At 39.4% G+C, this 14,773-nt stretch overlaps 1 long non-coding RNA gene across 4 annotated transcripts in view; it reads left to right on the forward strand.

The window, feature by feature from the left end:
* LOC138165587 (uncharacterized) overlaps positions 1-14,773 on the forward strand; it is a 116,016-nt gene that overhangs the window by 79,341 nt on the left and 21,902 nt on the right. The window contains exons 4-5 of one of the 4 annotated variants that reach the window (XR_011169379.1): positions 7,519-7,683; positions 12,308-14,635. This is a non-coding gene — a long non-coding RNA (uncharacterized lncRNA). The other 3 variants (XR_011169380.1, XR_011169381.1, XR_011169382.1) reach the window with 3 other exon arrangements.

A 14,773-nucleotide genomic window follows, 5' to 3' on the forward strand; every position in this document is an offset into this window, starting at 1 on the left:
TTTGCCATTTGAGTCAGTCTGTTTTTTAAGGTATTATTTTCTTCAGTCAGGCTGTTGACTCTCAATTCATAATTTTCTTGCATTGTTCTCATTTCTCTTCCCAATTTTTCCTCCACTTCTCTTATCTGCTTCTTAAGGTCTTCTATGGCCTGTAACCAGCTTGTATTTTCCTTTGAAGCTTTTGGTGCAGGAGTTCTGACTTCACTGTTTTCCTCCTGTTCCATGCCTTGCTCCTTCTTATCCCCAAAATAGGAGTGTAATGTTGGAATCTTCTGTCTGCTTTGTTTCCTTTGTCTGCTCATTTTGCCACTCAATTATTTGACTTTTGGGCTTTTTGCCACAGTAGGACTCTGCCACCAGACAGGGGAGTTTTCGTCCCAAATGCTGGGGTTTTCTCAGCTGCCGGAGGCATTAGATGGGTGCCCTCTCTGAGGTCTCCACATGCTCTGGCAAGCTGGACACACACCCCAGGACCTCCACCCTAGACTGCAATCCAGATCCAAGCAGGTTAAAGCAAGAGCGATGACCCCTCAGACTGGTGCTTGGTCCCCCTACACTCTGCAGGCCAGGATCTGAAGCCGCCACATGGCACTGGCAGGCTGTGCTGGCATCTCAGCAGTTTCTCGCTCCAGGGGTAAAAGCCACGCACTCCCACTTCCTGGGTCCCAAAGTCCAGACTGCACTGGCCTCTCACCTTGTCCTTCGCATCTATGTATTGATAAATCTGGAAACGGCCACAGCTGCTGCTGATCTGGAGTCCCTCTGGCTGGCGGCTGGTCAGGCCTGCCCTGGGGCTAAAGGCTCCGCATGGGTCTGGGCTGGGCTCCCGGAGCGCTGCGCTGGCCGATTCCTGCCGGCCTGCCGGGCTGTCCTCAGCGGGAGGTTAGCTTCTCTGTGTCATTTTGTGGGTTCTGCAGCTCCAAAGTTTGTTTAGAGTCCCCTTTTTACATGGATTGGAGAGGGTGGAAGAGCCGCGGGAAGGTCGTGCTTCTACTCTGCCATCTTGGCTCCGCCCCTTCCCATTGCTTTTCATTTAAGTCCTGCTTGATCTTTATGATTTTGTTATATTTTTTTTTTCATTTTTTGGTAGATCCATTTACATTGTTGTACTAACCACATTCCATTGGTTCTATTTGCTTACCTTACATCAGTTCATATAGATCCTTTCATGCTTCTCTGTATTCATTCACCCACATCATTTCTTATAGCACAGTAATATTCCATTATACTCCTGTACCACAATTTGTTTAGCCATACCCAAATTGATGGGCATCTACTTTGATTTCTTCCCTTATTGATGGTTTCCTTGGGGTATAAGTCAAATAATGGATTCTCTGGTTCAAAGTTACTTATTTGTTATGTTATTTTATATTATTTATATTATTATATTAGTTATATTATTTACTTATAACTTAGTTACTTTATTCACACAATTCCAAATTGCTTTCCAAAATGGTGCTATTACTTCACAGCTCCACTAATAATCTATTTGTGTGTCTATCCGTTTAAAACCTCTCCAATATTGACTGCTGCCATATTTTTTGTCATTTTTGCCAATTTGCAGGTTATGAGGTGAAATTTACAATTGATTTATTTTGCATTTCTTTTACATTTAGTAATTTGGAGTATTTTTTCATATGGTTATGAATACTATTCATTTATTCTTTTGAGAACTGTTTATTTATACCTTTTGACCAATTTTCTTTTGTGAAGTAGCTATAGTTTTAAATATATGTATACATACACACATATATTAATTGTTCATGTATCTTGGATATGAAACTCTAATCAGAGAAATGTGATACAAATATTTTTTACCATTCAGCCACTTTTCTAAATGCATTAATATCGTCTGTGTAGGAACTTTTCACTTTCAAGTAATCAAAATAATTATTTTATCTTTGGTGATTGCCTTTATTTTTTGTTTGCTTAAGAATACATCTCCTGCTCATAGATGAAAACAATACATGCTCTGTTTCTCTTTTAGTTTTTATAGTATTTTTTTTAATAATAAGGACACATCTACTTAGAATGCATTGTACATATGTATTTCAGTGATTTGGATAACAGCATAGATGGCATCCTCATCAAAGTTTTCAAGTAACTGAATGTAAGCTGTTAGTCTAATTTCTGGCAGACTTCTTTCCAGTTTCCAAGCAGTTATTTTTATTTTTTTTTATCAGATACAGAGTTTTCCTTAGATAATTTATGTTTTCCATTTTATAAAACTCTGGGCTATTGAATTCTATTGTTTCTGAATCTCCCTCGTCTGTTCCATTGATATATTCATTCTTTAACCAATACCAGATGGCTTTTATGATTGTTGTTTTATAATATAGTTTGAGATTTAGAAATGCTATTCCCTTCATCCTTACTTCTTTTCATCATTTCTCTTGATATTCTAATTCTTTTGAGGTGAATTTTCTTATTATTTTGTCAAGTTTTATAAAGAATACCTTTGGCGATTTGATGGGTATAACATTGAAAGTGTAAATTAGTTTTGACAGTATTGTCATTATTATCACATTGGCATGGTCTAGCCATGAGCACTGAATATTTATCCAACTATTTAAGTTGTTCTGTATTTCTCAAAGGAGCACTTTGAAATCTAATCTATAAAGTATTTTATTGACTTTCAGAGGTTGTTCCCAGATATTATATGCATTTTGCCATTATTTAAAATGAGATTTCCCTCTCATTATTGCGTCCTGAGTTTTGTTTTTTTTATATAGAAATGCTGTTGATGTTTTTTATTTTGTAGCACATAACTTTGCTTCAACTAATAATTTTCTCAATTAATATCTTTTTTTTTCCTCCAGGATTCGGTTCTTTAGGATTTTCTAAGTCAACTATCATATGATCAGCAAAGATAATTTTATCTCCCTTTACAGATCTTTATTCTTTAAGTTATTTTCTTTTGTCTTATTTTTATTATTAATATTTCTGGAATTACATCAAATAAAAGTAAAGAGAGTGGGTATCCTTGATTCACCCCCTTATTTATTGGAAAAGGTTCTAGTGTATTCCCATTGCATATGATACTTACTTTTGGTTAGATAGATGCTTTTTAAGATATTGAAAAATGTTCCTGTGGAGTCAGGATGGTGGAGTAAAAGCAGGGACTTGCTTGAGCTTTACCCAAACCCCTCCAAATACCTGTAAAAATCACTCTAAACAAATTCTAGAGCAGCAGAACCCACAAAATGACAAAGTGAAACAAATTTCCAGTCCAAGACAACCTGGAAGGTCAACAGGAAAGGTCTGTTGCCCCACTCTGAGAGAAGAGTGCAGTCTAGCATGGGCCATGCCAGCACAGATGGGGTGGAGCAGGCCTCAGGGGACTGAATTACTGGCAGCTGTGGCCATTTCCAGACTTTTCAACCCACAAACACCAAAGATAACTTAGAAAGTCAGTAGGAAAGGCCTGTCTGACCTGGGTGAGAGAGGAGTAAGATCTGGCCCCAGCCTCAGCCCCAGGGCAGTGGCCATGGCAGTGGCAGCAGCAGCAGTGACTGCTTCCAGAATTCTCAGCCCACAAATGGTAGAGGGATCCAGCAACTGATCAGAGATGAATCTCAGGAATCTCTTTGGTCACACTGAGGCAGGATTCTCTTGCTTTTCCTGTGCTTGAATCTGAATCACAGTCCTGAGTGATGGTCCAGGGGGGAGGAGGAGTGCTTACAAGGTGGAGCTTGTGTTGGCAGTGGATAGGGAGTCCTCCTCACAGTTCCAAGGCAGAAAAGAGTGGTGTGGTCACTCACAGACCAGAGCACAGACCAGGAGAGGAGTAATCACCTCTCCTTTCATCATCAACCTTGGAAGAACTGAACATTTGCAGGTCCCCTAGAAATATCTTTGAAAACAGCTGCACAAAACCCCTGAAGCTTGGCACTATGTAAACAAAGAGTTAAAAAGTCAAGTAATTGACTGGGAAAATGAGCAGACAGTGGGAAAAAGACTAACCCAAATGTCAAAAGAGATTGAAAAAACAATGACAGGGTGACTAGGTAACACAGTGAATAGAGCACCGGCCCTGGAATCAGGAGGACCTGAGTTCAAATCCAGCCTCAGACGCATAACACAAAAACTAGCCATGTGACCTTGGGCAAGTCACTTAACCCCAATTGCCCTCCCCCAAAAAGCAAAAAAAAAAAGCCAATGAGGAGAACAATGCCTTAAAAAGTAGAATTGACCAAATGGAAAAAGAGGTCCAAAAACTCACTGAAGAAAATAATTACTTAAAAATTAGAATGAAGGGGCAGCCAGGTAGCACAGCGAGTAAGAGCCCCAGTGTTGGGATGACCTGGGGATCCAATTGGAGCTCAGATACTTAGCACCACACCCAGAAATAACTGGCCATGTAACCTTGAGCAAGTTACTTAACCCCAATTGCTTAGGGGTGGCCAGGTGGCTCAGTGAGTAAGAGCACCAGCCCCAGTGTTGGGATGACCTCGGGATCCAATTGGAGCTCAGATACTTAGCACCACACCCAGAAATAACTGGCCATGTAACCTTGAGCAAGTTACTTAACCCCAATTGCTTTAAAACAAATTAGAATGAAGCAAATTACTTTATGAAAAATCAAGAAATTATAAAACAAAAGCCAAAGAATGAAAATATAGAAAGCAATGTGAAATATCTCATTGGAAAAACAATTGATCTAGAAAACTGATCCAGAAAAGATAATTCACAAATTATTTAACTCCCTGAAAGTTATGATTAAAAAAAAGAGCCTAGACATCATTTTTCAAGAAACTGTCAAGGAAAACTGCCCTTATCATCTAGAACCACAGGGGAAAATAGATACTGAAAGAATTCACCAATCACCTCCTGAAAGAGATCCTGAAAGGAAAAGGAATATTGTAGCAAAATTCCAGAGTTCCCAGGTCAAGGAGAAAATATTGTAAGCATCCAGAAAGAAACAATTCAAATATTGTCGAAACATAATCAGGATAGCACAAGATTTAGTATCTTCTTCATTAGGGAATTGGAAGATTTGGAATATGATATTCCAGAGGTCAAAGGAGGTATGATTAAAACCAAGAATCACCTATTCAGCAAAACTGAGTATAACCCTTCAGGAGAAAAAAAAAATGGATATTCAATGCAAAAGAGGACTTTCAAGCATTCTTGATGAAAAGTCCAGAACTGAATAGAAAATTTGACTTTCAAATACAAGACTCAAGAGAAGCATGAAAATATAAACAGGAAAGAGAAAACATAAGGGACTTATTAAAGTTGAACTGTTCACATTCATACATGGAAAGATGGTATTTGCAACTCATGAGACCTTTCTCAGTATTAGGGTAGTTGGAGGGAATACACACATACATACATACACACACACACACATACACAAAGGGCACAGATTGAGTTGAATATGAAGGGATGATACTTAAAAAATAAAATTAAGATATAAGAAAGGAATGTTCTGGGAGAAGGAGAAAGGGAAAAATAGAATGGGGTAAATTATTTCACATAAAAGAGGCAAGAGAAAGTTTTTATAGTGGAGGGGAAGAGTGAACCTTACTCTCATTGGATTTACACTCAATTGGGTATGGAAATCTATCTTACCCTATAGGAAAGTGGGGGAGGGGTAATAGAAGGCAGGCCAAATGGGAGGAGGGGGTAATCAGAAGCAAACACTTGAGGAGGGACAGGGTCAAAGGAGAGAATAGAATTGATGGGGGGGCAGGATAGGATGGAGGGAAATATAGTTAACTTTTTACAACATGACTGATATGGAAGTGTTTTGCATGACTACACATGTATAACCTATATGGAATTGCTTGCCTTCTCAATGAAGGTGGGAGGGAAGGGAGAAGGGAGATAAAGTGGAACTCAACATTTTACAAATGAATGTTAAAAATTGCTTTTACATGCAACTGGGAAATAAGATTTACAGGCAATGGTGCTTAAAAATCTATCTTGCCCTACAGGAAAATAGAAGGGAAGGGGATGAGAGAAAGGGTGTGTGTGTGTGTGTGTGTGTGTGTGTGTGTGTGTGTGTGTGTGTGTGTGTGATAGAAGGGACAGCAGACTGGGAGGAGTAATCAGAATGCATGCAGTCTTGGGGTGGGGGCAGGGAAGAGATTGGGAGAAAATTTGGAACTTGAAATCTTGTGGAAATGAATGTTGAAAACTAAAAATAAATTGATTCATTATTTTTTAAAAAGCGTCCCTCTGTGTCTACAGTTTATAGAGTTTTTATCATAAAAGAATGTTGTACTTTGTCAGAGGCATTTTCTGCATCAATTGAGACCATGTGGTTTTGGATGTTTTGGTTTTTAATATGATTAATCATGTTGATTGTTTTCCTAATGTTGAACCATCCTTGCATTCCTGGTATAAATCTCACTTGATCATAAGAAATGATTTCTTTAATAAATTGATATAGTCTGTTTGACAGGATTTTGTTTAAAATTTTTGAGCCAGTGTTTGTTACTGATATTAGTTTATAGTTTTCTGTGCTTTATCCCTCCCAGGCTTAGGTATTAGGACTATGTCTCACCAAAGGATTCTGATAGTGTATTATTTCTCATTTCTTGTGAATAGTTTATGAAGTATAGGTATCACTTCGAAAATTTAATAATATGAGCTGACTCCAGCACACCCCTGAATTAATAAATATTGACAAGTATATGTGGGTGTGAGATTCAACTCATTCTCTTTGGCCCCAGATAAAGAAGTTATGAACCATCAGTAGAAATTACAATGTGGCATATTTAGGCTTAACATAAGGAAAAAATTTAATAAAATTTAGAGCTTTCTCAAAGTGAAATGGGGTGCATTAGGAAGGAGTGGGTTTCCTCTCATTGGGGATCTTATAGCAAAGACTGAATAGCCATTTGTTGCATGTGTTTTAGGGAATATTCCTTTTTCAGATGTGGATTGTATTTGGTGGCTTCTGATGTCCTTTCAAACTCAAGAAATTTTAATAATTCTGTGATTCATATACAGGAATTGCTTGGTAACCCTTTATTCCATCTATGAAATCACAGCTTTAGACTTTTATGTGACTTGATCCTGTAAGAACAAAGAGAAAGATATTCTTCCAATCACAGCTAAAGACACCAACTTTGACAAAGCAAATTCTATGGGTGAAGATTCTTGATCATCACAAGAATCTTTCATAGACTATAGTTATAAGGATGCTTTCTTATTAGTGTACTATGTCAGTCTGGCTCATGCAAAAACTATAAGCAACTGTTTTTCTCATTTTGCATACTGTTTAAGGCATGTGCATTTAATTGACGTTAGTACCAGATTTACAGGTGTATAAATATATGATATTATATATTTCATGTATTTATGCACAGACATGCATATAAACAAATGCCCTTGTCCAGTATTAGCCTAGGAAGAATATGATAAAGCATGATATTAATAACACTATGGAAAAGTAATGACCGTATTAATCCTACTCTTTTCCCCCCCATGGTTCTAGCCCTGTGCTTGTTCTATAAAGATTTAACCAGTGGACACCACACCCCATCTAAATGTGACCTCTTTTTTCAGACAGGGTTTGTTGGCACAAGAGTCCTGTTACTCCCAATGAAGCTCTACTCTGAGCCATCAATGTAACTAGCAGAACTTTGAAATCACTACTGGATTGCACTAAGTGAGAATAGCAGAGGGAAGGCAACACTTCACGATGCAAGGCAACAAAACTGGAAACCTGTGGTAATTATAAAATCGTTCCAGAAACTTAAAAAAAAAAAGAGCAGAAGCAAGCAGAAGGGATTGGAGGAAGGGAGAGAAAATTAAAACTTTATGGAAGTGAATAACTAAAAATAAATTAACATTAAAAAAAGAAAAGAAAACAATTTATTAAGAAATACAACTGGGGGCAGCTAGGTGGTGCAGTGAGTAGATTGCCAGCCCTGAAGTCAGAAGGAACTGAGTTCGAATACGGCCTCAGACACTTAACACAAATACACACACACACACACACACACACACACACACAACTAGCCGTGTGACCTTAGGCAAGTTACTTAACCCCAATTGCCCTCCAAAAAACAAAAGAAAGAACAAAAAAGAAATACTACTGGACAAATGGAACAAAGGTCATCTAGGGAAAGGTCATCAAATTCATTCTTATCACAGACTACACTGACAATCCCCAGAATATATTATTCTTTTACTTATGTACTGATTCGTTAGTATTAGAGCACCTGGCTGTGTACACCTCTTTAAAAGCATTGAGCAGACACTAACACATCTCTAAGATACAGCCAAGTCTATGATTGACAGATGACTTAATACCAGAAACACTAAACAATAGCTTCCAGAAGTCTCTTGAAAAATACTTCTGGCCTTAAAAAGAAAAGGAAAAAAATAAGAATTATATGGCAAGCAGATTATGTACTCTTTCAGCCAATTCTAGATCAAGAAACCTTAAGGGGGAAAAAGTTTATAAAGGATTTAAACAGGTCTATATTTCCACAATATTAGAGATTTTATTGTTCTTCATGACTCAGGCAGTTAGTTCATCAGAATGAGATCCATATATGGAATCTGCCTAAAAGAAGATGGGCAATGGAGTTTTAAACAAGTGGTTTGATGATTTTGCAAGGAACCTATGAAAAACTGAATATTTTTCTTTTCAATTTCCTACTAAACAGGCCCTAAGGAAAGTGCAGTGACAAATGATTTCCACAAACTCATTCATTCCCAGTGGCCAAGTTGAGAGTAGGCCCCAGAATTCCAGAAGCCAAAGAATTACCAGTAATAGAAAAGAAACTGAAAGGAAGGATGTTGAGAGTTCCAGATTATTATAGCATAATCTAATTAAAAGGTTATACAGCTTTTAACTTAGAACTCTGGGATGCTGTTCCTACTTTCCCATTTATCTGTCACTTAACTGTCTTATTTTTTTCTTTTCTTTTCTAAAATTGAAATTTTAAAAAAAATAGCTTCTTTCTTTTTCATCTCTCACTCCATCACCACTTACACGCACACACACACACACACACACACACTTGAAAAAAAAACCCTTGTAAAAACATGTATAGTAAAATTTTTTTTAAATTGGGGGCAGCAGTTCAAGGGGGGCAAACCTTAGTGCAGGGCACCCAGGGGCCCAGGTGGAAGCATAGCCCCAGAGCCAGAAGGTGGAAGGAAGGGGCACATTCTGCCGAACCTTGGCCTGCGTTCTGGCCTGGAGTAGCAGCAGATGGGCTATGCCTGGCAGGGACCACGGCTGGATCTAAGAAGAGCCAGTGGGACCTGGCTTCTCTCTGGGATGTTATGGCCATCCTGCTACCTGGACTATGGCCCTTTCCTACTGCTTGATCTGCCTGAGCCCAGTCTCCCTGCTTAGCCCTCAGAGTCATTCTTCTAAGGTACAGGTGTGACTGCGTCCCTCTCAGAGTCCAGTGGTTTCCTTTCTGTTGTGTTCTGCATCCCTCCTAACCTACTTTTCTAGTCTTCTCCCACCTTAATCCCAGAAATTTTCCTTGGAGAGATACTGACCTTGCTCTACCTCCAAGAAGATGGTCCATCTCTCTCAGCTAGGGGCATTTTCCCTGGCTATCCCCCAGCAATGGAATGCTCTCCCTCCTTATCTGGACGTCCTGGCTTAGCTACCATTCCATTAAGTCACAGCTACAATGACTATTATGACTCAATTCTAGTGGGGTCTCTCTCCATTATTTCATATTTATCCCGTATGTAACATTTGTTTTTCCTGGTTGCTTACGTGTTGTGTCCTAGTCAGATTGTGAGCTTCTTGAGGAAAGGCACTCTTTTGTCTGTCTTTATATGCCCTACATTTAGCACTGCTTCATTAAAGTTTACTGACTGCTATTTTTCACTAATTAGGATGAAAAACCACACATGCTTAAATCTTCATGACAACAGTTTCCTTCCATTTTATTCCTTGGGGGTTTTCCCCAATTTTCTAGTAGTAAGACATGATAAGATACTGCAACTCTGTGGATGCTGTGTCTTCTGAGACGTGTTTGTTGGATTCATCTCTGCTTCTGAAGAAAAACACGGAAGAATAAAATGATGTCTTCCAATGAGGCAAGGATCCTTAAACACATTACAGAAAAAAAGCACAAATTTAGGATCCCCAGTGGAGGGCAAAGAACATCTCAGAAGATGAAGTTGTGAGAACAAGACAGGTTTAAGTTTGTCAGAGAACATTTGTATGAGGAAGTGTTGAAACAGGATAGCTCATCAAATATAATATGTATACACACCATACATATGTGTGGTGGATCTTGCAAGATACATGACCATGCTGTTATTTGAAACTGGTAGCCTCCTGATAATCCTATTTGTCTATAAAATCTGGAAGTCTCTATTTTTAAAAAAAATCCTGTATTGACCACATTAAAATATATATGTGTGTATACACACACATTTGTGTATATGTGTGTGTATGTATCTATGTATGTATATATACATAAAATTGTGCACCTTAATTCTATCACTTCTCTACCAAGAGGTATCAATGACTGATATTAGTCTTCTGGAACTGGGGTTGGTCATTATACTGATCAGAATTCTTAAGCCTTTTCAGAGGTAGAGCCAAGATGGTAGAGAGAAGCCAGAAAGTTGCCTGAGCTCTCCCCAGTTTCCCTCAGAAACAATGTTAAATCAAGCATCTAAACAGATTCTGAAGCAACAGATCTACAAAAATATAGAGCAAAACAATTTTCCAGCTTAAGATAACTTAAAAGGACTTAATCAAAGGTCTGTGCCATTTGGGTAAAAGGGGAGCACAGTCCAGAGCAGACAGTGTCCAGGCAAGCCAGAAGGAAGTTCTCAGCCACAGGACAGATCAGCAGCCGAGGCCCCTCAGTCTTTGCTCAGTAGACCAGTGGCATAATAGCTCAGCTTTGAGTCCTTCAGCCATAGCACAACAGGCAAGTTGTGGAAATGAGGCAACAACAGGAGTGACGAGGCCAGGCCATCCACCACAGTGAGCAAGCTGCCAGCACCTGAGGCCCCAGCACACAAAAGTATGCAAACCAGATCCCTGGTCCCCAGTACAAGAAGCACAGGACAGAGGCCCCTGTGCCCCAGGAAGCTTCAAAAACCACAAAATAAACCAAAAAAATGATCAAGAAGCAAAGGAGAACTTTGACCATAGAGAGTTACTGTGGTGTCAGGGAAGACCAAAACAAATTTGGAAGAAAACAATGTCATAATGCCCACATGTGAAACCTCAAAGGGAAATAGTAACTGGTTTCAAGTGCAAAAAGCCTTCTTGAAAGAGCTCAAAAAGGATTTTAAAAGTAAAATAAGAAAGGTAGAATAAAAATTGGAAAAAGAAAGGAGAGGTATACAAAAGAGAGTCAAGAACTTGGAAAAGGAAGGACAAAAATGGACTGAAGAAAACAATTCATGGTACCACATCACCACCTAGCAGATTGGCAAAATGGGATGACAAAATGGGAAAATGATAAAAGTCAGAGAAGATATAGGAAAGCTGAAATATGAGTTAATGTTAGTGGAGTTGTAAACTGATCCAACCATACTGGAGAGCATTTTGGAACTATGCCCAAAGGGCTATGAAAATGTGCAAACCCTTTGACCCAGCAATACCATTTTTAGACCTATGTTTCAAAGACATCATAAAAATGGGAAAAGGACCCACATGTACAAAAATATTCATAACAGCTCTTTTTGCGGTGGCCAAGAACTGGAAATTGAGGGGATGACGATCAACTGGGGAATGTCTGAACAAGTTGTGGTATATGAATATAATGGAATACTGTTGTCCTATAAGAAACGAGGGGGCAGAAAGACTTCATAATAACCTGGGAAGACTTATATGAACTGATGCTGAGTGAGAGGAGCAGAACCAGGAGAACATTGTACACAGTTGTAGATATACTATATCTGTGATGACTGACTTTGATAGACTGGGCTCATCTGAGCAATGCAACGTTATAAGACAACTCCAAAGGACTAATGATGGAAAGGGCTAGCCACATTTAGAGAAAGATTTACAGAGCCTGAATACATATTGAGCAAACTATTCTCTCTCTTTTTTGTTTTCTTTTGTTCCTTCTCTCTCATTAATTGCGTTGGTTATAATCCTTCTTTACACCTTGATTAATGTTTAATGTGAAGGTATTTGTAGAACTTATATTGGATTGCCTGCTGCCATGGGGGGGAAGAAGGAGGAGAAGGAGGGGGAGAAAATTTGGAACTCAAAAGCTTGTGGAACTGAGTGTTGTAAACTAAAAGTAAATAAATAAATAAATTTAAAATTAAAAATGCCAACTCCAACCCCCATCGTGCCCCCCCCCAAAAAAAGAAATGAGCTGGATTTTTTTTTTTTTTTCAGAAAAACCTGGAAAGACTTACATGAACTAATGCTGAATAAGGTGTGCAGAACCAGGAGAACATTATTCAAAATAACAGCCACAGTGTGAGAGGACTGACTTTGATGGACTCGGCCCTTCTCAGCAATGCTCGGACCTAAAACTATTCCAGGAGACTCATTGTGGAAGGTGCCATCCACATGCAGAGAAAGAATTGTGGAATCTGAGTGCAGACTGAAGCAGACTATTTTCTTTTTTTTGTTTTGTATCATTTTTTTTCTTTCTCATGGTCCCTCCCATTCTTTCTAATTCTTCTATACAACATGACCAATATGAAAATATGTTTAATAAGAATGTATATGTAAAGCCTATACCAGATTGTATGCCATTTTGGGATTGGAGGAAGGGAGAGAAAATTAAAACTTTGTGGAAGTGAATAACTAAAAATAAATTAACATTAAAAAAGAAAAGAGAAGAATCCATTAAGAAATACAACTGGGGGCAGCTAGGTGGTGCAGTGAGTAGATTGCCGGCCCTGAAGTCAGAAGGACCTGAGTTCGGATATGGCCTCAGACACTTAACACACACACACACACACGCATACACACACATAACTAGCCGTGTGACCTTAGGCAAGTTACTTAACCCCAATTGCCCTCCAAAAAACAAAAGAAAGAACAAAAAAAGAAATACAACTGGACAAATGGAAAAAAATCCACTGAAGTAAACAGCTCCTTAAAAAGAACAATTGCCAGGGGCAGAGTCAAGATGGCAGCATAGAAGCAGGACCTCTCCACAGCTCCGGCTTCTACCTTCAGAACCCACAAAATGACACAGAGAAGCTAACCTCCCATTGAGGACAGCCCAGCAGGCTGGCAGGAATCAGCGCAACACTCTGGGAGCCAAGCCCAGGCCCACACCCCAGGGTGGGCCTGACCAGCCTCCAGGCAGAGGGACTCCAGATCAGCAGCAGCTGTGGCCATTTCCAGAATTATCAACACATAGATGCAAAGGACAAAGTGAGAGGTCAGTAAAGTCTAGATTTTGGGACCGAGTAAGTGGGAGTGCATGGCTTTTGCCCCCAGGGCAATAAGCCACTGAGACACCTGCACAGCCAGCCAGTGCCATGTGGCAGCTTCAGCTCCTGGCCTGCAGAGTGTAGGGGGACCAAGCACCTGTCTGAGGGGTGATCGCTCTTGCTTTAACCTGCTTAGATCTGGATTGCAGTCTAGGGTGGAGGTCCTGGGGTGTGTGTCCATCTTGTCAGAGCATGTGGAGACCTCAGAGAGGGCACCCATCTAATGCCTCCGGCAGCTGAGAAAACCCCAGTGTTTGGGACGAAAGCTCCCCTGTCTGGTGGCAGAGTCCTACTGTGGCAAAAAGCCCAGGGGTCAAGTGACTGAGGGGCGACATGACCAGGCAAAGGAAACAAAGCAGAGAGAAGATTCCAACATTAGACTCCTATTTTGGGGACAAAAAGGAGCAAAGCATGGAACAGGAGGAAGACAGTGAAGTCAGAATTCCTGCACCAAAAGCTTCTAAGGAAAATACGAGCTGGTTACAGACCATAGAGGACCTTAAGAAGCAGATAAGAGAAGTGGAGGAAAAATTGGGAAGAGAAATGAGACTAATGCAAGAAAATTATGAAATGAGAGTCAACACCCTAACTGAGGAAAATAATACCTTAAAAAATAGACTGACTCAAATGGCAAAAGACGTTGAAAAAGGCAATGAGGAGAAGAATGCCTTAAAAAGCCGAATTTGCCAGATGGAAAAGAATCTCAAAAGCTCAATGAGGAGAATCGTTGCTTCAGAATTAGATTGGAGCGAATGGAAGCTAATGACTTCATGACAAAAAAAGATGCTATTAAACAGATCCAAACAAATGAAAGAATAGAAGCAATGTGAAATATCTCATGGGAAAAAAAAAAACTGATCTGGAAAATAGATCCAGGAGAGAGAATTTAAAAATTATTGGACTACCTGCAAGCCATGATCAAAGTAAGAACCTAGAAATCATCCTCCAGGAAGTTCTCAAAGAAAACTGCCTTGATGTTTTAGAACCAGAGGGCAAAGTAGAGGTTGAAAGAATCCACCGATCACCTGCTGAAAAAGATTCCCAAAAGAAAACTCCTAGGAATATTATAGCCAGGTTCTGGAATTCCCAGATTAAGGAGAGAATATTAGAAGCAGCCAGGAAGAAACAATTTGAATATTGTGGAAACACAATCAGGATAACCCAGGATTTGGAAGCTTCTACACTGAGGGATCGAAGGGCTTAGAATATGTTATTCCAGAGGTCAAAGGAGCTGGGATTAAAACCAAGAGTCACCTACCCAGAAAAACTGAGTATCATGTTTCAGGGGAAAATATGTTCATTCAGTGGAATAGAGGACTTTCAAGCATTCTTGCTGAAAAAACCAGAGTTGAATAGAAAATTTGACATTCAGATACAAGAAGCAAGAGAAGCATGAGAAGGTAAACAGGGA

The sequence above is a fragment of the Petaurus breviceps genome, unplaced genomic scaffold, assembly GCF_028583685.1.
Source record: "Petaurus breviceps papuanus isolate PSGF00001 unplaced genomic scaffold, PetGlider_PUasm1.0 213, whole genome shotgun sequence".
NCBI classification, from domain to species: domain Eukaryota; kingdom Metazoa; phylum Chordata; class Mammalia; order Diprotodontia; family Petauridae; genus Petaurus; species Petaurus breviceps.